Source organism: Hyla sarda, chromosome 3 (assembly GCF_029499605.1).
Source record: "Hyla sarda isolate aHylSar1 chromosome 3, aHylSar1.hap1, whole genome shotgun sequence".
Taxonomy (NCBI): domain Eukaryota; kingdom Metazoa; phylum Chordata; class Amphibia; order Anura; family Hylidae; genus Hyla; species Hyla sarda.
This window is the reverse complement of record NC_079191.1, coordinates 19,340,161-19,366,155: the sequence shown is the minus strand read 5'-3', so window position 1 is coordinate 19,366,155 and position 25,995 is coordinate 19,340,161. Positions and strand designations below refer to the sequence as shown.

The following is a 25,995-nucleotide window of genomic DNA, read 5'->3' as shown; positions in this document are numbered from 1 at the left end:
TATTCTTGTATATAGGAGGCAGTATTATAGTAGTTATATTCTTGTATATAGGAGCAGTATTATAGTAGTTATATTCTTGTATATAGGAGCCAGTATTATAGTAGTTATATTCTTGTATATAGGAGGCAGTATTATAGTAGTTATGTTCTTGTATATAGGAGACAGTATTATAGTAGTTATATTCTTGTATATAGGAGCCAGTATTATAGTAGTTATATTCTTGTATATAGGAGGCAGTATTATAGTAGTTATATTCTTGTATATAGGAGCAGTATTATAGTAGTTATATTCTTGTATATAGGAGCAGTATTATAGTAGTTATATTCTTGTATATAGGGGGCAGTATTATAGTAGTTATATTCTTGTATATAGGAGCAGTATTATAGCAGTTATATTCTTGTATATAGGAGACAGTATTATAGTAGTTATATTCTTGTATATAGGAGCAGTATTATAGTAGTTATATTCTTGTATATAGGAGCAGTATTATAGTAGTTATATTCTTGTATATAGGAGCAGTATTATAGTAGTTATATTCTTGTATATAGGGGGCAGTATTATAGTAGTTATATTCTTGTATATAGGAGCAGTATTATAGCAGTTATATTCTTGTATATAGGAGACAGTATTATAGTAGTTATATTCTTGTATATAGGAGCAGTATTATAGTAGTTATATTCTTGTATATAGGAGCAGTATTATAGTAGTTATATTCTTGTATATAGGAGCAGTATTATAGTAGTTATATTCTTGTATATAGGAGCAGTATTATAGTAGTTATATTCTTGTATATAGGAGACAGTATTATAGTAGTTATATTCTTGTATATAGGGGACAGTATTATAGTAGTTATATACTTGTATAGAGTAGCAGTATTATAGTAGTTATATTCTTGTATATAGGAGCAGTATTATAGTAGTTATATTCTTGTATATAGGAGCAGTATTATAGTAGTTATATTCTTGTATATAGGAGCAGTATTATAGTAGTTATATTCTTATATATAGGAGCAGTATTATAGTAGTTATATTCTTGTATATAGGAGCAGTATTATAGTAGTTATATTCTTGTATATAGGAGGCAGTATTATAGTAGTTATATTCTTGTATATAGGAGGCAGTATTATAGTAGTTATATTCTTGTATATAGGAGACAGTATTATAGTAGTTATATTCTTGTATATAGGAGCAGTATTATAGTAGTTATATTCTTGTATATAGGAGCAGTATTATAGTAGTTATATTCTTGTATATAGGAGCAGTATTATAGTAGTTATATTCTTGTATATAGGAGCAGTATTATAGTAGTTATATTCTTGTATGGGATTTGAGGAAGATAAGTTTCTGGGCTTTAAAAAAAAATAAAATAAAATAAATAAACATTATTTAAAACTATGGAACATAGCAAGTTATACCTAACAAAAGACACGATTCACTTCAAGACATCAGAGAAGATTTTGTAAGAATTCCTATTTTCGGAGTATTGAGCAGATTCTGCAGATTGACTTTAGGCCTGAGACGTCAGAGTTATCTGGGCGCTGGTATCAGTGACCTCATTTGTGTTGACCTTATACCAGAAGATGATGATTCTTCCTCCTCTTAAGACGATATAATGTACTGGATAATAAGTGTATAAAATGTGATGTGAAAGAAGACGACACTTGATAATAGTCACTGGTTAAACTCCATGCAGAGCGGAGCGGTGTAATCTATGAATCCACCATCATCATTTGTCTCCTCGTCCTTCCTCAAGGACATCTTATTGCCGTCCTTATAGATTCATGTAGAATGCAGAGAGGCTTCAGTATTACAGTATTACATTATATCTCCCCTATCAGATCCTCAGCGCTCCGTTTATTCTCTATGCAGAACAAGCAGCCATGGACGGATCTCCCTTCACCTCCTACTCTATATATACTTTACTAGCTGTATACCCGCCATTGCTCGGTCTTCTTACCTAAACCTTGTGGAAGAGGAAAAGCAACATATGAGGACGCTCTTGTCCTCATATCCCGGCCTCACATCCCGGCCTCATATCCCGTCCTGATATTGCCACCTCATATCCCCAAATCATATTACGTCTTCATATCCTGTCCTCTTATCCCCACCTCATACCCTGTCCTCATATCCCGTCCTCGTATCCTGTCCTCATATCCCGTCCTTATATCCTGTCCTGATATCGCCACCTCATATCCCGTCCTCATATCCCAGCCTTATATCCCATCCTCATATCCCGTCCTCATACAACCACCTCATATCCCGACCTCATATCCCGACCTCATATCCCGTCCTCATATCCCGTCCTCATATCCCGACCTCATATCCCGTCCTCATATCCCGTCCTCATATCCCGTCCTCATATCCCGTCCTCATATCCCGTCCTCATATCCCGACCTCATATCCCGTCCTCATATCCCGTCCTCATATCCCGACCTCATATCCCGACCTCATATCCCGAACTCATATCCCGTCCTCGTATCCCCACCTAATATCCCCACCTTATATCCCGTTCTCATATCCTGTCCTCATATCCCATCCTCATATCCCCACATCATATTACGTCTTCATATCCCGTCCTCGTATCCCCACCTCATATCCCGTCCTCATATCCCATCCTCATATCCCGTCCTCATATCCCCACATCATATTACGTCTTCATATCCCGTCCTCATATCCCCACCTCATATCCTGTCCTCATATCCTATCCTCAAATCCCGTCCTCATATCCCATCCTCATATCCCGTCCTCATATCCCCACATCATATTACGTCTTCATATCCCGTCCTCATATCCCCACCTCATATCCTGTCCTCATATCTCATCCTCAAATCCCGTCCTCATATCCCGATCTCATTCCCCATCTTCATCTCCTGACCTCATATCCCATCCTTATATCCAGACCTCATATCCCGTCCTCATATTTCCACCTCATATACCATCCTTAAGATGAAAGAAGAAACTGCTGAAAATAGTAGGGCGTGGCTTGAAGGAGGGGCGTGGCTTGTGGGAAGGGCGTGGTTTGCAGGCCCAACTGACACATTCTCACTGTATTTTAGTCTTCTGTGAGAGATTTTTATGGGGGCTGCACCCGGTCTCATTGTATAGGCGTACAGGGGTCATTGCTTGTCCTAAGAAGGGAAACTGGGGAAGCTCTGATGATTTAACAGTTTAAATATGGAGAGTCCTTGTATTGTAGATGTCCATATATGGAGAGTCCTTGTATCATAGATGTCCATATATGGAGAGTCCTTGTATTGTAGATGTCCATATATGGAGAGTCCTTGTATTGTAGATGTCCATATATAGAGAGTCCTTGTATTGTAGATGTCCATATATGAAGAGTCCTTGTATTGTAGATGTCCATATATGGAGAGTCCTTGTATCGTAGATGTCCATATATGAAGAGTCCTTGTATTGTAGATGTCCATATATGGAGAGTCCTTGTATTGTAGATGTCCATATATGGAGAGTCCTTGTATTGTAGATGTCCATATATAGAGAGTCCTTGTATTGTAGATGTCCATATATGAAGAGTCCTTGTATTGTAGATGTCCATATATGGAGAGTCCTTGTATCGTAGATGTCGATATATGGAGAGTCCTTGTATCGTAGATGTCGATATATGGAGAGTCCTTGTATGGTAGATGTCCATATATGGAGAGTCCTTGTATTGTAGATGTCCATATATGGAGAGTCCTTGTATTGTAGATGTCCATATATGGAGAGTCCTTGTATCGTAGATGTCCATATATGAAGAGTCCTTGTATTGAAGATGTCCATATATGGAGAGTCCTTGTATTGTAGATGTCCATATATGGAGAGTCCTTGTATTGTAGATGTCCATATATGGAGAGTCCTTGTATTGTAGATTTCCATATATGGAGAGTCCTTGTATCGTAGATGTCCATATATGGAGAGTCCTTGTATTGTAGATGTCCATATATGGAAAGTCCTTGTATTGTAGATGTCCATATATGAAGTGTCCTTGTATCGTAGATGTCCATATATGGAGAGTCCTTGTATTGTAGATTTCCATATATGGAGAGTCCTTGTATCGTAGATGTCGATATATGGAGAGTCCTTGTATTGTAGATGTCCATATATGGAGAGTCCTTGTATCGTAGATGTCGATATATGGAGAGTCCTTGTATTGTAGATGTCCATATATGGAGAGTCCTTGTATTGTAGATGTCCATATATGGAGAGTCCTTGTATTGTAGATGTCCATATATGAAGAGTCCTTGTATTGTAGATGTCCATATATGGAGAGTCCTTGTATTGTAGATGTCCATATATGGAGAGTCCTTGTATTGTAGATGTCCATATATGAAGAGTCCTTGTATTGTAGATGTCCATATATGGAGAGTCCTTGTATTGTAGATGTCCATATATGGAGAGTCCTTGTATTGTAGATGTCCATATACGGAGAGTCCTTGTATTGTAGATGTCCATATATGGAAAGTCCTTGTATTGTAGATGTCCATATATGAAGTGTCCTTGTATCGTAGATGTCCATATATGGAGAGTCCTTGTATTGTAGAGGTCCATATATGGAGAGTCCTTGTATTGTAGATGTCCATATATGGAGAGTCCTTGTATTGTAGATGTCCATATATGGAGAGTCCTTGTATCGTAGATGTCCATATATGGAGAGTCCTTGTATTGTAGATGTCCATATATGGAGAGTCCTTGTATCGTAGATGTCCATATATGGAGAGTCCTTGTATTGTAGATGTCCATATATGGAGAGTCCTTGTATTGTAGATGTCCATATATGGAGAGTCCTTGTATCGTTGATGTCCATATATGAAGAGTCCTTGTATCGTAGATGTCCATATATGGAGAGTCCTTGTATTGTAGATGTCCATATATGGAGAGTCCTTGTATTGTAGATGTCCATATATGGAGAGTCCTTGTATTGTAGATGTCCATATATGGAGAGTCCTTGTATCGTAGATGTCCATATATGGAGAGTCCTTGTATTGTAGATGTCCATATATGGAAAGTCCTTGTATTGTAGATGTCCATATATGGAGAGTCCTTGTATTGTAGATGTCCATATATGGAGAGTCCTTGTATTGTAGATGTCCATATATGGAGAGTCCTTGTATTGTAGATGTCCATATATGGAGAGTCCTTGTATTGTAGATGTCCATATAGGGAGAGTCCTTGTATTGTAGATGTCCATATATGAAGAGTCCTTGTATTGTAGATGTCCATATAGGGAGAGTCCTTGTATCATAGATGTCCATATATGGAGAGTCCTTGTATTGTAGATGTCCATATAGGGAGAGTCCTTGTATTGTAGATGTCCATATATGGAGAGTCCTTGTATTGTAGATGTCCATATATGGAAAGTCCTTGTATTGTAGATGTCCATATATGGAAAGTCCTTGTATTGTAGATGTCCATATATGGAGAGTCCTTGTATTGTAGATGTCCATATATGGAGAGTCCTTGTATTGTAGATGTCCATATATGGAGAGTCCTTGTATTGTAGATGTCCATATATGGAAAGTCCTTGTATTGTAGATGTCCATATATGGAGAGTCCTTGTATTGTAGATGTCCATATATGGAGAGTCCTTGTATTGTAGATGTCCATATAGGGAGAGTCCTTGTATTGTAGATGTCCATATAGGGAGAGTCCTTGTATTGTAGATGTCCATATATGGAGAGTCCTTGTATCATAGATGTCCATATATGGAGAGTCCTTGTATTGTAGATGTCCATATAGGGAGAGTCCTTGTATTGTAGATGTCCATATATGGAGAGTCCTTGTATTGTAGATGTCCATATACGGAAAGTCCTTGTATTGTAGATGTCCATATATGGAAAGTCCTTGTATTGTAGATGTCCATATATGGAGAGTCCTTGTATTGTAGATGTCCATATATGGAGAGTCCTTGTATTGTAGATGTCCATATATGGAGAGTCCTTGTATTGTAGATGTCCATATATGTAGAGTCCTTGTATTGTAGATGTCCATATATGGAAAGTCCTTGTATTGTAGATGTCCATATATGGAGAGTCCTTGTATTGTAGATGTCCATATATGGAGAGTCCTTGTATTGTAGATGTCCATATATGGAGAGTCCTTGTATTGTAGATGTCCATATATGGAGAGTCCTTGTGTTGTAGATGTCCATATATGGAGAGTCCTTGTATTGTAGATGTCCATATATGGAGAGTCCTTGTATTGTAGATGTCCATATATGGAGAGTCCTTGTATTGTAGATGTCCATATATGGAGAGTCCTTGTATTGTAGATGTCCATATATGGAGAGTCCTTGTATTGTAGATGTCCATATATGGAAAGTCCTTGTGTTGTAGATGTCCATATATGGAGAGTCCTTGTATCATAGATGTTTGTGGTGGCCCAGTACAGGAGTTCCACCCTTGTACCCTTGCTGTCCTGTCAGGCAGCCTCCATGCAGTGACCCCTTGGCCCCCCTGCACCTGTACCCTATGTAAATTCCTAAGTGCCTGTGTTGTATAGTGTATTGCATATAACGTGTTATGCCTGGCGAGCTACAAACATGGTAAAGTCTGCCATAGTCAGTCCAAGTCAATCTGTGTCAAGTCAGCGTGATCCTGCATCAAATTGTCCAAGTCCACCATAAGTCCCAGCAAGCCCTATGGTCTCTGAAGTCACTGGTCACCTCCTTGGGACCAGCCAAGCTGTATAGACTGTTACATCTGTCTACCCTCCGTAAAGCTGCCGTTGTTCCGTAACTTGGCGTCGGAGTCATTATTGCCCCCGTGCCTAGCCCAGGATCCAGCGGTATACCTCCGGGTGGTATTGAGGATAAACCACACCCTGGCATCACGAATACAAGGGGTTAATGCCATCTGCCCTCATTACACCCTCATCACATGTTCATATATGGAGAGTCCAAATCTCTATATATAGATAGTCCTTGTATTGTAAATCTCTCTATATATGTAAATCTCTCTCTCTCTCTCCATCTCTCTCGCTCTCTCTCTCTCTCTCTCTCTCTCTCTCTCTCTCTCTCTCTATATATATATATATATAGATAGTCCTTGTATTGTAAATGTGTGTGTATATAGATAGATAGATAATACAGTCCAAAGAACAGCACAACCATAGATAGATAGATTGTTCTTGTATCATAAATCTCTATATATAGATAGATAGTCCTTGTATTGTCAATCTCTGTATATAGATAGTCCTTGTATTGTAAATGTGTATATATATATATATATATATATATATATATATATATATGTATATATATATAGTCCTTGTATCATAAATCTCTATATATAGATAGTTCTTGTATTGTAAATGTGTGTGTATATATATATATATATATATATATAGTCCTTGTATCATAAATCTCTATATATAGATAGTTCTTGTATTGTAAATGTGTGTATATATATATATATATATATATATATATATAGATAGTCCTTGTATCATAAATCTCTATATATAGATAGTTCTTGTATTGTAAATGTGTGTGTATATATATATATATATATATATATATATATATATAGTCCTTGTATCATAAATCTCTATATATAGATAGTTCTTGTATTGTAAATGTGTGTATATATATATATATATATATATATATATATATATGTATATATATATATATATATAGTCCTTGTATCATAAATCTCTATATATAGATAGTCCTTGTATTGTAAATCTCTATACAGTAGGGATCAAAACCCCAGGTAAAAATTTGTATTAGGCTAAGTTTCCTCTTGGGTTTTTATCTGTCAGTTTTTGGAGATCTGCCACTGCAGTTTTTGAGGAAACTTAGCCTTAATGTGCATAAAGAAGCCAAGGAAAGATGGAAAAATCTCCAAATGGCATCAAATTACAGATTAGATATTCTTATAATATGTCAACAAAAGTTACATTTTATTTCCATCATTTACACTTTCAAAATAACCGAAAACAAAAAAATGGCGTCTGCATAAGTTTGGGCACCCTGCAGAATTTATAGCATGCACTGCCCCCTTTGCAAAGCTGAGACCTGCCAGTGTCATGGATTGTTCTCAATCATCATCTGGGAAGACCAAGTGATGTCAATCTCAAAGGTTTTAAATGCCCAGACTCCTCTGACCTTGCCCCAACAATCAGCACCATGGGTTCTTCTAAGCAGTTGTCTAGAAATCTGAAACTGAAAATAGTTGACGCTGACAAAGCTGGAGAAGGCTATAAGAAGATAGCAAAACGTTTTCAGATGTCAATATCCTCTGTTCGGAATGTAATTAAGAAATAGCACTCATCAGGAACAGTGGAAGTTAAAGCACGATCTGGAAGATCAAGAAAAATATCAGACAGAACAGCTCGCAGGATTGTGAGAAAAACAATTCAGAATCCTCGTTTGACTGCACAATCCCTCCAGAAAGATCTGGCAGACACCCAGGACTGGAATACTCCTTTAAATATAGAGAAAGATCACTTCTACACCTTATCAATGAATAAACGCTCGGTAACTTATTAATATGACGTATGTCGATTTAATCCAAAACGAAGACCTTCTGTGAAAGCATGCTGGGAGTTGTAGTCGTTTTGAGAGCACACAGGTTGGATAGCGGGTATTCAGTGAATGTGTGATGATAACGCGGCGGCTTCCGTCTAATGGGGAATGAGTATATTATTAATTATACAGGATCCACGTGAAAGGGTTAAGCTAAGCTTAAAGGGAATTCCTTCATGAAAGTGAATGTGTTGTGTAGGGTTCTGACTGATAGAGACAGACACAGCGCCTCGGGCGTCCTTATACAGAGATAATAGGACTGTGCACCACATGAAAGGGAAGGATTCTCCCCGCCGAGTGTTATACTCACATACCGCCATCTATGGTGCCAGCTCCACTCTCTCATCCCTTCATTCACATCTCCAGGGGTCAATGTCTGGTGTCAGCTCTATAAAGGCGCCTCATATGTTGCCATCATTTATGTAAACCCGCAGCCTGATACTTAGTATTAGAGAACTGTAAGAACATGTGATCATTCTGTATTATCAACAAACCCGCCTGACTGTAACCTCTTCTGTAAAACTACTACAATCACTATACACAGTCTACAGGTCCTAGGGGAGAATCATACAAGTTATATTCTTATACATAGGAGCAGTATTATAGTAGGTATATTCTTGTATATAGGGGCAGTATTATAGTAGTTATATTCTTGTATATAGGAGCAGTATTATAGTAGTTATATTCTTGTATATAGGAGCAGTATTATAGTAGTTATATTCTTGTATATAGGGGCAGTATTATAGTAGTTATATTCTTGTATATAGGAGCAGTATTATAGTAGTTATATTCTTGTATATAGGAGGCAGTATTATAGTAGTTATATTCTTGTATATAGGAGCAGTATTATAGTAGTTATATTCTTGTATATAGGAGGCAGTATTATAGTAGTTATATTCTTGTATATAGGAGCAGTATTATAGTAGTTATATTCTTGTATATAGGAGCAGTATTATAGTAGTTATATTCTTGTATATAGGAGCAGTATTATAGTAGTTATATTCTTGTATATAGGAGCAGTATTATAGTAGTTATATTCTTGTATATAGGAGCAGTATTATAGTAGTTATATTCTTGTATATAGGAGCAGTATTATAGTAGTTATATTCTTGTATATAGGAGCAGTATAATAGTAGTTATATTCTTGTATATAGGAGCAGTATTATAGTAGTTATATTCTTGTTGTCACGATGCCGGCTGGCAGGAGGTGGATCCTCTGTGCCAGAGAGGGATAGCGAGGACCGTGCTAGTGGACCGGTTCTAAGACACTACAGGTTTTCACCAGAGCCCGCCGCAAAGCGGGATGGTCTTGCTGCGGCGGTAGTGACCAGGTCGTATCCACTAGCAACGGCTCACCTCTCTGGCTGCTGAAGATAGGCGAGGTACAAGGGAGTAGGCAGAAGCAAAGTCGGACGTAGCAGAAGGTCGGGGGCAGGCGGCAAGGTTCGTAGTCAGGGGAGATAGCAAAGTTCTGGTACACAGGGTATAAACACACAAAAACGCTTTCACTAGGCTCTAGGGCAACAAGATCCGGCAAGGAAGTGCAAGGGAGGAGACTAGATATAGCCAGGAAACAGATGGGAACCAATTAAGCTAATTGGGCCAGGCACCAATCATTGGTGCACTGGCCCTTTAAGTCTCAGGGAGCTGGCGCGCGCGCGCCCTAGAGAGCGGAGCCGCGCGCGCCAGCACATGACCGCAGGAGACGGGAACGGGTAAGTGACCTGGGATGCGATTCGCGAGCGGGCGCGTCCCGCTGTGCGAATCGCATCCCCAACGGCCATGACAGGGCAGCGCTCCCGGTCAGCGCTGACCGGGGAGCTGCAGGGAGAAAGGCGCCGTGAGCGCTCCGGGGAGGAGCGGGGACCCGGAGCGCTAGGCGTAACAGTACCCCCCCCCTTAGGTCTCCCCTTCTCTTTATCGGGTAACTGCCTCCCCTGGGATGAGGACACCGGGAAAGGAAGGAGGGATTCCTCAACGGCAGGCAGAACCGCAGGAGTAGGAATGGGGAGAGAGGGCAGAGGGCGAGACCTGGCACGGGGCAGTGTGACACCAGGACGAGGGCCATGAGGGGACACAGAAGCTTGCCTGGGAGGGGGGGAGGGGCATTTCCTGTGGCAGGCAGAGTCCTTAATGACCTTAGGGGGACCGGATACAGGAGGAACCACAGAGTTACGGCAAGGGTTACTGGGAACCGGTTTTAGACAGTTCTTGGCACAAGAGGACCCCCAACTCTTGATCTCCCCAGTGGACCAATCCAGGGTTGGGGAATGAAGTTGAAGCCAGGGAAGTCCAAGGAGAATTTCCGAGGTGCAATTGGGGAGGACCAAAAGTTCAATCCTCTCGTGATGAGATCCGATGCTCATAAGAAGGGACTCCGTGCGGAAACGTATGGTACAGTCCAACCTGGCTCCGTTGACCGCGGAGATGCGGAGTGGCTTGACAAGACGGGTCACCGGAATATGGAATTTATTCACAAAGGACTCCCGAATAAAATTCCCAGAAGCTCCAGAGTCCAGACAGGCCACGGCTGAGAGGGGAGAGCTGGCTGAAGTGGAAATCCGAACAGGTACCTTGAGACGTGGAGAAGCCGACTTGGCATCAAGAGACGCCACACCCACGAGAGCTGAGTGTGAGCGTGCGTTTCCCAAACGTGGAGGACGGATTGGGCAATCCACCAGAAAATGTTCAGTACTGGCACAGTACAAACAAAGATTCTCTTCCTTACGGCGATTCCTCTCTTCCAGGGTCAGGCGAGACCGATCCACTTGCATGGCCTCCTCGGCGGGAGGCCTAGGCGCAGATTGCAGTGGAGACTGTGGGAGAGGTGGCCAGAGATCTAAGTCTTTTTCCTGGCGGAGCTCTTGATGCCTCTCAGAAAAACGCATGTCAATGTGAGTGGCTAGATGAATGAGTTCATGCAGGCTAGCAGGAGTCTCTCGTGCGGCCAGAACATCTTTAATGTTGCTGGATAGGCCTTTTTTAAAGGTCGCGCAGAGAGCCTCATTATTCCAGGAAAGTTCAGAAGCAAGAGTACGGAATTGTATGGCGTACTCGCCAACGGAGGAATTACCCTGGACCAGGTTCAGCAGGGCAGTCTCAGCAGAAGAGGCTCGGGCAGGTTCCTCAAAGACACTTCGAATTTCCGAGAAGAAGGAGTGTACAGAGGCAGTGACGGGGTCATCACGGTCCCAGAGCGGTGTGGCCCATGACAGGGCTTTTCCAGACAGAAGGCTGACTACGAAAGCCACCTTAGACCTTTCAGTAGGAAACTGATCCGACATCATCTCCAGATGCAGGGAACATTGGGAAAGAAAGCCACGGCAAAACTTAGAGTCCCCATTAAATTTGTCCGGCAAAGACAGGCGGAGGCTAGGAGTGGCCACTCGCTGCGGAAGAGGTGCAGGAGCTGGCGGAGGAGATGGTTGCTGCTGCTGTAGCTGAGACTGAATCTGCTGTAGCTGCGACTGGAGTTGCTGAGTCATGGTGGTCAAGTACGACAGCTGGTGATCTTGTTGGGCAATCTGTCGGGCTTGCTGGGCGACCAGTGTGGGGAGGTCGGCGACAACAGGCAGAGGAACTTCAGCGGGATCCATGGCCGGATCTACTGTCACGATGCCGGCTGGCAGGAGGTGGATCCTCTGTGCCAGAGAGGGATAGCGAGGACCGTGCTAGTGGACCGGTTCTAAGACACTACAGGTTTTCACCAGAGCCCGCCGCAAAGCGGGATGGTCTTGCTGCGGCGGTAGTGACCAGGTCGTATCCACTAGCAACGGCTCACCTCTCTGGCTGCTGAAGATAGGCGAGGTACAAGGGAGTAGGCAGAAGCAAAGTCGGACGTAGCAGAAGGTCGGGGGCAGGCGGCAAGGTTCGTAGTCAGGGGAGATAGCAAAGTTCTGGTACACAGGGTATAAACACACAAAAACGCTTTCACTAGGCTCTAGGGCAACAAGATCCGGCAAGGAAGTGCAAGGGAGGAGACTAGATATAGCCAGGAAACAGATGGGAACCAATTAAGCTAATTGGGCCAGGCACCAATCATTGGTGCACTGGCCCTTTAAGTCTCAGGGAGCTGGCGCGCGCGCGCCCTAGAGAGCGGAGCCGCGCGCGCCAGCACATGACCGCAGGAGACGGGAACGGGTAAGTGACCTGGGATGCGATTCGCGAGCGGGCGCGTCCCGCTGTGCGAATCGCATCCCCAACGGCCATGACAGGGCAGCGCTCCCGGTCAGCGCTGACCGGGGAGCTGCAGGGAGAAAGGCACCGTGAGCGCTCCGGGGAGGAGCGGGGACCCGGAGCGCTAGGCGTAACACTTGTATATAGGAGCAGTATTATAGTAGTTATATTCTTGTGTATAGGAGCAGTATTATAGTAGTTATATTCTTGTATATAGGAGCAGTATTATATTAGTTATATTCTAGTATATAGGAGCAGTATTATAGTAGTTATATTCTTGTATATAGGAGCAGTATTATAGTAGTTATATTCTTGTATATAGGAGCAGTATTATAGTAGTTATATTCTTGTATATAGGGGCAGTATTATAGTAGTTATATTCTTGTATATAGGAGCAGTATTATAGTAGTTATATTCTTGTATATAGGAGGCAGTATTATAGTAGTTATATTCTTGTATATAGGAGCAGTATAATAGTAGTTATATTCTTGTATATAGGAGCAGTATTATAGTAGTTATATTCTTGTATATAGGAGCAGTATTATAGTAGTTATATTCTTGTGTATAGGAGCAGTATTATAGTAGTTATATTCTTGTATATAGGAGCAGTATTATATTAGTTATATTCTAGTATATAGGAGCAGTATTATAGTAGTTATATTCTTGTATATGAGAGCAGTATTATAGTAGATATATTCTTGTATATAGGAGCAGTATTATAGTAGTTATATTCTTGTATATAGCAGCAGTATTATAGTAGTTATATTCTTGTATATGGGAGCAGTATTATAGTAGTTATATTCTTGTATATGGGAGCAGTATTATAGTAGTTATATTCTTGTATATAGGAGCAGTATTATAGTAGTTATATTCTTGTATATAGGAGCAGTATTATAGTAGTTATATTCTTGTATATAGCAGCAGTATTATAGTAGTTATATTCTTGTATATAGGAGCAGTATTATAGTAGTTATATTCTTGTATATAGGAGCAGTATTATAGTAGTTATATTCTTGTATATAGGAGCAGTATTATAGTAGTTATATTCTTGTATATGGGAGCAGTATTATAGTAGCTATATTCTTGTATATAAGAGCAGTATTATAGTAGTTATATTCTTGTATATAGCAGCAGTATTATAGTAGTTATATTCTTGTATATGGGAGCAGTATTATAGTAGATATATTCTTGTATATAGGAGCAGTATTATAGTAGTTATATTCTTGTATATAGCAGCAGTATTATAGTAGTTATATTCTTGTATATGGGAGCAGTATTATAGTAGTTATATTCTTGTATATAGCAGCAGTATTATAGTAGTTATATTCTTGTATATGGGAGCAGTATTATAGTAGATATATTCTTGTATATGGGAGCAGTATTATAGTAGATATATTCTTGTATATGGGAGCAGTATTATAGTAGATATATTCTTGTAGTTATGAATTTGGGTAGAAAACAGACATGGTCGCACATCTACAATCTTGTATAGTGATCTAATTGCTTCTCAGCATAATATCAAAAACTAACAGGTTGTTATTATACATTTTTGATCAAAAAGTACAAGCCCACTCGCCACGTCAAGGCCACCTATTTAGAGTGGGTCCCTAACGTCCTCGGGGGGAAACGACCCACTGGCAGAGCGGCCCCAATGCCACTCAAACCAGTCTATGGGTCGCACCTCCCCGCAGACACGGCGCCACAGCAGCAACGGATGCCGCACAGCACCACACCAGTGTGAACAGGATGATACAGCACACTTACCATGCTCTCCCAGTCAGACTGGGAGGCTGCTAGGAAAGAAATGGCCAATGTGTAGCGAACTACTACTTATATAGGGTTGGGCTGAGGGGGTGGGGAAGATTATTATAGTTATATTATAAATTATTATTATATTATAGTAGTTATATTCTTGTATATAGGAGGCAGTATTATAGTAGTTATATTCTTGTATATAGGAGCAGTATTATAGTAGTTATATTATTGTATATAGGAGCAGTATTATAGTAGTTATATTCTTGTATATATGAGCAGTATTATAGTAGTTATATTCTTGTATATAGGAGCAGTATTATAGTAGTTATATTCTTGTATATAGGAGGCAGTATTATAGTAGGTATATTCTTGTATATAGGAGCAGTATTATAGTAGGTATATTCTTGTATATAGGGGCAGTATTATAGTAGTTATATTCTTGTATATAGGGGCAGTATTATAGTAGTTATATTATTGTATATAGGAGCAGTATTATAGTAGTTATATTCTTGTATATAGGAGCAGTATTATAGTAGTTATATTCTTGTATATAGGAGCAGTATTATAGCAGTTGTAATCTTCTATAAAGGATAAGTATTATAGTAGTTATATTCTTGTATATAGGAGCAGTATTATAGTAGGTATATTCTTGTATATAGGGGCAGTGTTATAGTAGTTATATTCTTGTATATAGGAGCAGTATTATAGTAGTTATATTCTTGTATATAGGAGCAGTATTATAGTAGTTATATTCTTGTATATAGGAGCAGCATTATAGTAGTTATATTCTTGTATATAGGAGGCAGTATTATAGTAGTTATATTCTTGTATATAGGAGCAGTATTATAGTAGTTATATTCTTGTATATAGGAGCAGTATTATAGTAGTTATATTCTTGTATATAGGAGGCAGTATTATAGTAGTTATATTCTTGTATATAGGAGGCAGTATTATAGTAGTTATATTCTTGTATATAGGAGCAGTATTATAGTAGTTATATTCTTGTATATAGGAGCACTATTATAGTAGTTATATTCTTGTATGTAGGAGCAGTATTATAGTAGTTATATTCTTGTATGTAGGAGCAGTATTATAGTAGTTATATTCTTGTATATAGGAGCAGTATTATAGTAGTTATATTCTTGAATATAGGAGCAGTATTATAGTAGTTATATTCTTGTATATAGGAGCAGTATTATAGTAGTTATATTCTTGTATATAGGAGCAGTATTATAGTAGTTATATTCTTGTATATAGGAGGCAGTATTATAGTAGTTATGTTCTTGTATATAGGAGCAGTATTATAGTAGTTATATTCTTGTATATAGGGGCAGTATTATAGTAGTTATATTCTTGTTAATAGGGGGCAGTATTATAATGGTTGTACTTCTCTAGAAAATGCATAAAAACTGCACATAATCTGAACTGACCCTAAGCCACTTATGAGTCTTGACAGTTTAGGTTTCTGGCTGCTGGATTCAAACCAGATGATTTGGTTGATCTCGTTAGGTGAATGCAGTGATGAGACCCAACCTGCTCTCTATGCAAATGCCAAGGATTCCTAGGTAAACACAACACATACACGAGAACCTCTTTATTATTTCCGTAGTTCTTCTTTAAGGAAATGTATACAAGGAAATGTGAACATTTTTTGGGTGCTGGAAGCCTCATTTAACATCTGATGGAGGTGTACATCTTTAAATCCTCCTGACATTTACTTCTGACAGACAATCAGCAGGAAAATTATCAAAATAACTTTTTTAATGTGGGATTTTCCTCCACTGCTCCGTTTTGCCTTAAAGGGGTACTCCATTGGAAAACATTATTTTTTTTTTATCAATTGGTGCCAGAAAGTTAAACAGATTTGTAAATGACTTCTATTTAAAAATCTTAACCCTTCCAGTACTTATCAGCTGCTGTTTGTTCCAGAGGAAGTTCTTTTCATTTTGAATTTCTTTTCTGTCGGACCACAGTGCTCTCTGCCGACACCTCAGTCCATTTTAGGAACTGTCCAGAGCAGGAGCTAATCCCCAAAGCAAACCTCTCCTGTTCTGGACAGTTCCTAAAATGGACAGAGGTGTCGGCAGAGAGCACTGTGGTCCGACAGAAAAGAAATTCAAAAAGAAAAGGACTTCCTCTGGAACAAACAGCAGCTGATAAGTACTGGAAGGGTTAAGATTTTTTAATAGAAGTCATTTACAAATCTGTTTAACTTTCTGGCACCAGTTGATTTAAAAAAAAAATGTTTTTCAGTGGAGTACTCCTTTAAATCGTGGACATTTGTGTGTTTAGTAATGAGGAGAGAAGCGCGGTGTGACCGGATTATAACCCCCCTGGGTGTTGGTGGGAAATTCACAATAAAAAGAACAGCATATAAAGCATAGAGAGGTAATTGCTCGGGCCCCCGTAACCTTCTAAAGGCATTTTAATTAAAGTGTGATTTTACTGACGTTTCTCTTAGCTCCTTAATCCAAGGGAAAGGCATCGGGAAGGGGCTCGGCATGGCCGGACCTAGGGCAAGAAATTTAGGATATAACCACATTCATCATGGATTCACTTCTCGGTATATACATTAAATTCTACCTTTAATTCCTTCTTTTAATATCCCCCCCCCCCCCCCTGCTGTTGTCACGATTCGGCTTCCAGGCAGTGGATCCTCTGTGTCAGCGAGGGATTGGCGTGGACCGTGCTAGTGGACCGGTTCTAAGAGGCTACTGGTTTTCACCAGAGCCCGCCGCAAAGCGGGATGGTCTTGCTGCGGCAGTAGCAACCAGGTCGTATCCACTAGCAACGGCTCAACCTCGCTGACTGCTGAGAAGGCGTGGGACAGAAGGACTAGGCAGAGGCAAGGTCAGACGTAGCAGAAGGTCGGGGGCAGGCGGCAAGGTTCGTAGTCAGGATGGGTAGCAGAAGTTCAGGTACACAGGCTTTGGACACACTAAACGCTTTCACTGGCACAAGGCAACAAGATCCGGCAAGGGAGTGCATGGGAGGAGATCAGATATAGCCAGGGAGCAGGTGGAAGCCAATTAAGCTAATTGGGCCAGGCACCAATCATTGGTGCACTGGCCCTTTAAGTCTCAGAGAGCTGGCGCGCGCGCGCCCTAGAGAGCGGAGCCGCGCGCGCCAGCACATGACAGCAGGGGACCGGGACGGGTAAGTGACCTGGGATGCGATTCGCGAGCGGGCGCGTCCCGCTGTGCGAATCGCATCCCCAACGGCCAAGACAGTGCAGCGCTCCCGGTCAGCAGGACTGACCGGGGCGCTGCAGGGAGAAAGACGCCGTGAGCGCTCCGGGGAGGGGCGGGGACCCGGAGCGCTAGGCGTAACAGTACCCCCCCCCTTAGGTCTCCCCTTCTCTTTGTCCGGTAACTGCCTCCCCTGGGATGAGGACACCGGGAAAGAATGGAGGGTTTCCTCAACGGCAGGCAGTACAGCAGGAGTGGGAATGGGGAGGGAGGGCAGAGGGCGAGGCCTGGCACGGGGCAGTGTGACACCAGGACGGGGGCCATGGGGAGGCACAGAGGCTTGCCTGACGGGACTGGGAGGGGGGGAGAGGCACTTCCTGTGGCAGGCAGAGTCCCAGTTCCTGATCTCCCCGGTGGTCCAATCAATGGTGGGGGAATGAAGCCGGAGCCAAGGCAGACCGAGGAGGACCTCAGAGGTACAGTTGGGGAGAATGAAGAACTCAATCCTCTCAAGGTGGGGTCCAATAGACATGAGGAGGGGCTCTGTGCGGTAACGCACGGTGCAGTCCAATCTGGCTCCGTTGACCGCGGAAATGTAGAGCGGCTTGACGAGACGGGTCACCGGGATGCTGAATTTATTAACAAACGACTCCAAAATAAAATTTCCAGAGGCACCGGAGTCCAAGCAGGCCACGGCTGAGAGGGAGGAGTTGGCTGAAGAAGAAATCCGCACGGGTACCGTGAGACGTGGAGGAGCAGACTTGGAACCAAGAGACGCCACACCCACGTGAGCTGGGTGCGTGCGTGCGTTTCCCAGGCGTGGAGGACGGATAGGGCAATCCACCAAGAAATGCTCGGTACTGGCACAGTAAAGACAGAGATTTTCTTCCCTACGGCGATTCCTCTCTTCCTGGGTCAGGCGAGACTTATCCACTTGCATGGCCTCCTCGGCGGGAGGCCCAGGCGTAGATTGCAACGGATACTGTGGGAGAGGTGCCCAGAGATCTAAGTCTTTTTCCTGGCGGAGCTCTTGGTGTCGCTCAGAAAAACGCATGTCAATGCGGGTAGCTAGATGGATGAGTTCTTGCAGATTGGCAGGAATCTCTCGTGCGGCCAGCACATCCTTGATGCGACTGGATAGGCCTTTTTTAAAGGTCGCGCAGAGAGCCTCGTTATTCCATGATAACTCGGAAGCAAGAGTACGAAATTGGATGGCGTACTCGCCCACTGAAGAATTACCCTGGACCAGGTTCAACAGGGCAGTCTCGGCAGAAGAAGCTCGGGCTGGCTCCTCGAAGACACTCCGGAGTTCAGTGAAGAAGGCCTGGACTGTGGCTGTGGCAGGATCATTGCGGTCCCAGAGCGGTGTGGCCCAAGACAAGGCCTTTCCTGAAAGAAGGCTTACTACGAACGCCACCTTAGACCGTTCTGAAGGAAACAAGTCCGACAACATCTCCATATGCAGGGAACACTGAGACAAAAATCCACGGCAGAGTTTAGAGTCCCCATCAAATTTGTCCGGCAGGGACAAGCGGAGGTTAGGAGCGGCCACTCGCTGCGGAGGAGGTGCAGGAGCTGGCGGAGGAGATGGTTGCTGCTGTAGCAGAGGCAGAAGTTGCTGTAACATGGCGGTCAACTGCGACAGCTGCTGTCCTTGTTGGGCAATCTGCTGCGATTGCTGAGCGACCACCGTGGGAAGATCAGCGAGACTTGGCAGCGGCACCTCAGCGGGATCCATGGCCGGATCTACTGTCACGATTCGGCTTCCAGGTAGTGGATCCTCTGTGTCAGCGAGGGATTGGCGTGGACCGTGCTAGTGGACCGGTTCTAAGAGGCTACTGGTTTTCACCAGAGCCCGCCGCAAAGCGGGATGGTCTTGCTGCGGCAGTAGCAACCAGGTCGTATCCACTAGCAACGGCTCTACCTCGCTGAATGCTGAGAAGGCGTGGGACAGAAGGAACAAGGCAGAGGCAAGGTCAGACGTAGCAGAAGGTCGGGGGCAGGCGGCAAGGTTCGTAGTCAGGATGGGTAGCAGAAGTTCAGGTACACAGGCTTTGGACACACTAAACGCTTTCACTGGCACAAGGCAACAAGATCCGGCAAGGGAGTGCATGGGAGGAGATCAGATATAGCCAGGGAGCAGGTGGAAGCCAATTAAGCTAATTGGGCCAGGCACCAATCATTGGTGCACTGGCCCTTTAAGTCTCAGAGAGCTGGTGCGCGCGCGCCCTAGAGAGCGGAGCCGCGCGCGCCAGCACATGACAGCAGGGGACCGGGACGGGTAAGTGACCTGGGATGCGATTCGCGAGCGGGCGCGTCCCGCTGTGCGAATCGCATTCCCAACGGCCAAGACAGTGCAGCGCTCCCGGTCAGCGGGACTGACCGGGGCGCTGCAGGGAGAAAGACGCCGTGAGCGCTCCGGGGAGGAGCGGGGACCCGGAGCGCTAGGCGTAACAGCTGTTCTGTCATAATCCACCTAAATAGTTAATCCCCTTAATATAACATCCCGGGATTATTTTAGCTCCTTTAGGTTTTGTCTAGATGTTCTTGAGATGAATGAGAGGTTGTCCCAGCCCACCCCTGTCATTACTGTTATATTATACTGTAACAGGGTTTTTGGGGTGTCCACCTATATCCCTGTGGTTCCTGACCCTTGTTACCTCTCTGCGCTCGGCAGGCCGATCCTGAGCCACCGTTATCTGGGAACTGGGGTACATATCTGCGGCAGTGACTTCACCCAGGGTATGGAACAGGAGTCCGGCTAGTAACATCTCTAAAACTAACATAAAACTTACTTTAAAGGGGCACTCCACTGGAAAACATTATCTTTTAAATCAACTGGTGCCAGAAAGTTAAACAGATTTGTAAATTACTTCTATTAAAAAATCCCAATCCTTTCAGTAGTTATCAGCTGCTGTATGCTCCAGAGGAAGTTCTTGTTACCAGTGAATCGGTTGCCAACTGTTGCAACCGTTGTATGGCGCGGGCTCCTGACTCGAGCCCGCGCCATACTGGCCGGCCCCCAGCTGATTCCTTTAGCTGGGGGCCGGCATTAATAGCCGACATGCAGTGATTGCCGCAGCGTGCTATTTATCCTTTAGATCGCCGCTGTCAAAGTTGAAAGCAGCATCTAAAGGGACATTTAAAGGGTTCCTGAGTTCCTAAACGCTGTGTGCGGGCTTCCGTGTTCACGCCCGCCCCCTCGTGACGTCACGGCCTGCCCACTCAATGAAAGTCTATGGGAAGGGGGCACGACGGCCATCACACCCCCTCCCGTAGACTTGCATTGAGGGGGCAGGATGTGACGTCACATGACGGGCGTGACGTCACAAGGGGGCGGGCGGGAACACGGAAGCCCGCACACAGCGTTCAGGAACTCAATGTTCCGGACGCTGGGGAGGGGAGTAACCCTTTAAACCATCCCTGGTGGTCCAGTGAGGTGGATTGCTCCCCCCGCAGTGCGATTGTGAGGGGGGGCGATCCCCTACGGAGGTAGCCAGAGTGCTTACCTTACATCCTGTGCTGGCTGCAGCTCTGAGAGTGATAAAGCCTGGCAGGACCAGGTATTATAAATCGAGCACAGAGCACACAGATCAATGTGGTTCTATGAAACCACATTGATTTGTATGAGGAATCTGATAATTCCTCCTAAAAGTCCCCTAAGGGGACTAAAAGTGTAAAAAAAAAAAAAAAACTTGAATAAAAAGTTTAAAAAAAATATCAATTAACCCCTTCCTTATTAAAAGTTTAAATCACTCCCCTTTTCCCAAATTCCATATAAAAAATATGTAACCATAATAAAAATAAACATATGTGGTATCGCCGCGTGCGTAAATGTCCAAACTATAAAAATATATTGTTAATTAAACCACAAGGTTAATGGCGTATGCGCAATGAAATTCCAAAATAGCGTATTTTTGGTCACTTTTTATATCATGAAAAAATGAATAAAAATCGATCAAAAAGTCCGATCATTACAAAAATGGTACCGATAAAAACTTCAGATCACGGCACAAGAAATAAGCCCTCATACCAGCCCGTACACGGAAAAATATAAAAAGTTATAGGGGTCAGAAAATGACAATTTTAAATGTATACATTTTCCTGCATGTAGTTATGATTTTTTCCAGAAGTGCGACAAAATCAAACCTATGTAAGTAGGGGATCATTTTAACCGTATGGACCTACAGAATAAAGAGAAGGTGTCATTTTTACCGAAAAATTTACTGCGTAAAAATGGAAGCCCCCAAAAGTTACAAAATGGTGTTTTTTCTTCAATTTTTTCGCACAATGATGTTTTTTTTTGTTTCGTCATAGATTTTTGGGTAAAATGACTGATGTCATTACGAAGTAGAATTGGAAAGCCATCATATGGATTTTTAGGTGAAAAATTGAAAGGTTTGTGATTTTTAAAAGGTAAGGAAAAAAGGAAAGTGCAAAAATGGAAAAACCTTTGGGCGGCCATTGGGTACCTTTAGTTGGTGCATATTGAATAGATGGGGCCCATACAAAGTCCTGTTTCACAGTGTCACTTTGAGTAGGCTGAAATTCTCAAAATGGCAGGAAATGGATATCAAGATCTTTCATCTGTATGTGAGTTCAGGGTGCCCTGTAGTGGGATAGAGAAGAAGGGTTTTAAAGGGGTACTCCCACCCTAGACATCTTATCCCCTATCCAAAGGATAGGGGATATGATGTCTGATCGGGGGGTGGCCGCTGGGGACCCCGCAATATTGAATGCAGCACCCACCTGTATCTTGTCCGGAAGCGCTGGCGGAGTCATGATGTCACGGACTTCCATTCCCGTGGTCGCGACCCAGACCCTCCAGCGCTTCCGGACAAGAAACAGGTGGGTGCCGCATGCTATATTGCCGCGGTCCCCAGCTGCAGGAAACCCGCGATCAGACATCTCATCCCCTATCCTTTGGATAGGGGATAAGATGTTTAGGGTGGGAGTACCCCTTTAAGATTACTCTTCCACAGGCTGTGGACCAAGTCAGTACCGCTTTAAGATTCTCTGGATCTTGTTCAACTTGCTAGCAGATTTCTATCCGCTTCTCCAGTACTCCTTGGATCAGATCCTGACAGACTGTTTCCTCTGTGTCCTCTCTGAACTCTAATCCAAGATGGCCACAAGCATATGTCCAAACTCCTCCTTCCCCAGCCTTAGTCGCTTCTCAGTTTACTTGCTTGTGCAGTCCGGCATCTACTGGACAAAAATGTAGAAAAATGCAAATTAGCTTTACTCCAGAGGGAAGAAAATTTGCTCACTGTACCCTTATCTGAGGTAGCTTTCTGTAAGACTGCATTCTGTCAGAACCTGTAGGGTTAAAAAGTTCTGACAGCTTCTTTGTTGTTTTTTTGTTGTTGCTGGGTTACGCCCAGCTGTCTGGACTGGTCAGCTGACCCTGATTGCAGCACCTGTTCTGGCTCCATATAAGCTGGCAGTCTACTCCCAGTCAGTGCTTGCTATAGAGCTTGGTTTGTACTCTAGCTAGCTGTCTTCTGAATTTGTTATGTCTGGCTTTCTGAACCTTTGGCTCCTCTCTCTGACTATCCTTTCTGGTATTAGCGACTTTGTACTTTAACATCTCCTGGCTTGAGACGCGATAGTTGACATTGGATTTATTGAGTTTTTAGTCTTACTTTGTTAGTCTCTCTGTTCCTACTGTCCCAGACCTAGTCTGTGTCATTGTAGTTTAATATTTTGACAATTACGCCCCTCACGTATGTAGGAAGGGACTGTCTTCGTGGTTACGGACCTGTCGTTTAGGGCAGGTACGTAAGTAGGCAGGGATAGGGGAGCGGGCAAGAATAGAGTGCACTCCTTCTTTGCCCATTCCTGACACATTCACACTACGTTTGCAGCCTACGGCTGTCGGATCCGGCTAAAAAATAAAAAAAAAACAGGAGATCCCGTCTCCCAGCCAGACCGGCGACAAAACCCATTCACTTTAATGCCCCATTTATGCCCAATATCCGGATACGGTTTTGTGAACTGACCTAGAACCATAGTATGCCACGGTTTTAGGTCCGGTCACAAAACTGGATACGGGGCAAAAATGAGCCGACAGAAGCGACTATCTGACTCCGGTTAGCTCATTAAAGTGAATGGGTTTCGGCGCCGGTCTGGCTGGGATACGGGAGCTTCCGGTTTTAAAATGTTCCAGCCGGACCTGGTGTAATGAAGAAAACTGTCCCTGTAGCTAAACTGCAAACATAGTGTGAACGCAGCCTTAGTCAATTTCTGACCCCTAAAATGGTTTCAAAATGACTGGGGATTATTAGCCAAATTCTGACCCTTAATAATGTGAGGGGTGGACTAACTTATGGGAGATACTGTATATATATAATATGAGGGTTGGAGTCACATATTTTGAGATACTGTATAACTCTATCTGTATACTGCTTCTATCTCTATGGGATCAGGAAATATAGTAGTTATACCCCTCCCCTCCAGCTCTATCTGTATACTGCTGCTTCTATCTCTACAGGATCAGGAAATATAGTAGTTATACCCCTCCCCTCCAGCTCTATCTGTATACTGCTGCTTCTATCTCTATCTCTACAGGATCAGGATATATAGTATTTCTATACTTCCCCTACTGCTCTATCTTTATACTGCTGCTATCTCTATGGCATCGGTTTGGATGATCCAGAAGAGGATTGGGAGAATGTCATATGGTCAGATGAAACCAAAGTAGATCTTTTTGGTAAAAACTCAAATTGTTGTGTTTGGAGGAGAAAGAATGCTGAGTTGCATCCAAAGAACACCATACCTACTGTGAAGCATGGGGGTGGAAACATCTTGCTTTGGGGCTGTTTTTCTGCTAAGGGACCAGGACGACTGATCCGTGTAAAGGAAAGAATGAATGGGGCCATGTATCGTGAGATTTTGAGTGAAAATCTACTTCCATCAGCAAGGGCATTGAAGATGAAACGTGGCTGGGTCTTTCAGCATGACAATGATCCCAAACACATTGCCCGAGCAGTGAAGGAGTGGCTTCGTATGAAGCATTTCAAGGTCCTGGAGTGGCCTAGTCAGTCTCCAGATCTCATCCCCATAGAAAACCTTTGTAGGGAGTTAAAAGTCCATGTTGCCCAGCGACAGCCCCAAAACATCACTGCTCTAGAGGAGATCTACATGGAGGAATGGGCCAAAATACCAGCAACAGTGTGTGAAAACCTTGTGAAGACTTACAGAAAACGTTTGACCTCTGTCATTGCCAACAAAGGGGATATAACAAAGTATTGAGATTAACTTTTGTTATTGACCAAAGACTTATTTTCCACCATAATTTGCAAATAAATTGTTATGGATTTTTTTCTCATTCTGTCTCTCATAGTTGAGGTTATAACCTATGATGGAAATGACAGCCTCTCATCTATATAAGTGGGAGAACTTGCACAATTGGTGGCTGACTAAATACTTTTTTGCCCCTCTGTATAGTATTAATACACCTCCTCTGAGACTCGGTTCACACATTGCCTTTTTGCTGTGTTTTGGTGGTATTTTACAGCAACAGTGCAAATCACAGTAATATGTTAAAAAAATTATTTTTACCACAATTTTGGAAAATCATAACTAGAACTTGTGCAGAGGATCAGTGGAGCAGTTGCCCATAGCAACCAATCAGATGCCAGCTTTCATTTTTTTAAAAGGCCTGTGAAAAATGTCAGCCGGAATCTGATTGGTTGCTCTGGGCAACTGCTCCACTGATCCTCTACACAAGTTTTAGTAAATCTCCCCTATGAGTAACATGGCTGTAGAAAATGAAATTACATCTCTACCCCCGTCCATGGCTCCGCTGTCTACTACATCATTTACATATAAATTAAAAAGCACTGGTGCATCCGTGTCACCCGCCACCCGATCCCCTATACAACACTGCTACTCTGCTACATGTATATGCTGTAGAGATGTAAATATCTATTTATTTATCTATCTCATATCTATCTATCTCATATTATCTATCTATCTATCTCATATCTATCTGTCTCATATTATATATCTATCTATCTCATATCTATCTATCTCATATCTATCTATATATCTCCTATCTATCTCATATCTCTCTATCTCCTATTTATCTATCTCATATCTATCTATCTCATATTATATATCTATCTATCTCTTATCTATCTCATATTTATCTATCTCATCTCCTATCTATCTATCTATCTACTATCTATCTATCTATCTATCTATCTCATATCTATCTATCTCCTATTTATCTATGTCATATCTATCTATCTCATATCTATCTCATATTTATCTATCTCCTATAAATCTATGTCATATCTTTCTATCTATCTCATATCTATCTATCTATCTATCCCATGTGTATGTA

The 25,995-nt window shown here is 42.5% G+C and overlaps 1 protein-coding gene and 1 long non-coding RNA gene across 2 annotated transcripts in view; one reads left to right on the top strand and one right to left on the bottom strand.

Annotated features, from left to right (window-relative positions):
• XKR6 (XK related 6) overlaps nucleotides 1–25,995 on the top strand; it is a 269,421-nt gene that overhangs the window by 45,504 nt on the left and 197,922 nt on the right. The gene's annotated exons all lie outside the window — the stretch shown is intronic.
• LOC130361175 (uncharacterized) overlaps nucleotides 21,820–25,995 on the bottom strand; it is a 78,251-nt gene continuing 74,075 nt past the window's right edge. The window contains exons 2-3 of the long non-coding RNA XR_008890895.1: nucleotides 22,648–22,850; nucleotides 21,820–22,254 (exon numbers count right to left, since the gene is read on the bottom strand). This is a non-coding gene — a long non-coding RNA (uncharacterized LOC130361175). The remainder of the gene's footprint in view (nucleotides 22,255–22,647; nucleotides 22,851–25,995) is intronic.